Source organism: Lathyrus oleraceus, chromosome 4, assembly GCF_024323335.1.
Source record: "Lathyrus oleraceus cultivar Zhongwan6 chromosome 4, CAAS_Psat_ZW6_1.0, whole genome shotgun sequence".
NCBI classification, from domain to species: Eukaryota; Viridiplantae; Streptophyta; class Magnoliopsida; order Fabales; family Fabaceae; genus Lathyrus; species Lathyrus oleraceus.
The window spans coordinates 283177259-283178429 of NC_066582.1; positions in this window are offsets into that span (position 1 = coordinate 283177259).

The window sequence follows — 1171 nt, forward strand, 5'->3', positions numbered from 1 at the left end:
GTTCCTGGTCATTTTGGTATGTGGTTCATAATCTTTGAGTTCCTGGATTGAGAATCATGACATGATCTTTGGAGTGTTACATTTTGTGCCATGCCATGCTTTATGCATCTTCCTGGTTTTATTTTTTATGCTTGTTGAACTTGAATTGAGCTGGATTTTTGCATGAGGATACTTGTGAGTGTTGAGAATGCATGTGAATTTTTCTGGAATTTTTGAATGCATTTCCTATTTGATTGGGATTTTACTTGCTGTTTAGTCAATTATTGACCATTTGTGATACATGTTTGTATTTGATTTAGGAAATTCTGGTTATTAATTGGATGGATGTGAAATTTAACATGTGTATGGTAGACACTTTGAAGTGCATCATGGTTTTAGTCCCATTCATTTATCATGTTTTGTCTCTGATTTATGATTGATTGAAGTTGATGCTTGTTTTGATGCCATGTATGAGCTTGCTTGAACTTGTCTGAACTTTTTGAATTTCATTGACTTGCTTCCCTTGATCCAAATGAGCTGAAATTTGGTATGATTGACATGTTATGAATGCTGTTTGATCATGAATTTTCTGGGAATTTATCGAGCTATTTTGGTATTGATTTGATTGTGATCATTCTGTTTGGTTCTTTGAGGTTCTAAATTGCATGTTTTGTGCTTTTTCTTTCATGAAATGATAATGATGAATGATATGAATGTGGAACCACTTGGGTTGGGTTCCTAATTGTTTAATCTTGGTTTTGATCAATTTTCACTTGCTGTTTTGAATTTTTCACCTCCTTTTGACCCTAGGCTTGTCCTAGTGGTCTTGTTTCTCACGTTTGAGTTTGCTTTTCAGGTTAGGAAGCAAATGCTTTAAGGAGATTAATGCAAGTTGATTGAGTTTGGTTGATTGTTATGAACTAACCTGTTCTATTTTGTAGGATGCTTACCTCACTTGCTTTGGGCTTGTGCTTTGCACATGTGATTGATAGTGTTGACTTTGTGATTGCTTGTTTTGACTTTGTGATTGGTATACTGACTGTATTTGATTGATTTCAGGTGCATTAGTTGCTAATAGTTCTTTGAGAACTTGCTTTGCTTTGCTTAAGCATTGAGGTAGAATCTCTTGTCTCCATGTAGTCTGGAAGACCTGGCCTGTTACTTGGCCAGGCACCTGTCTGAAGTCCTCTTT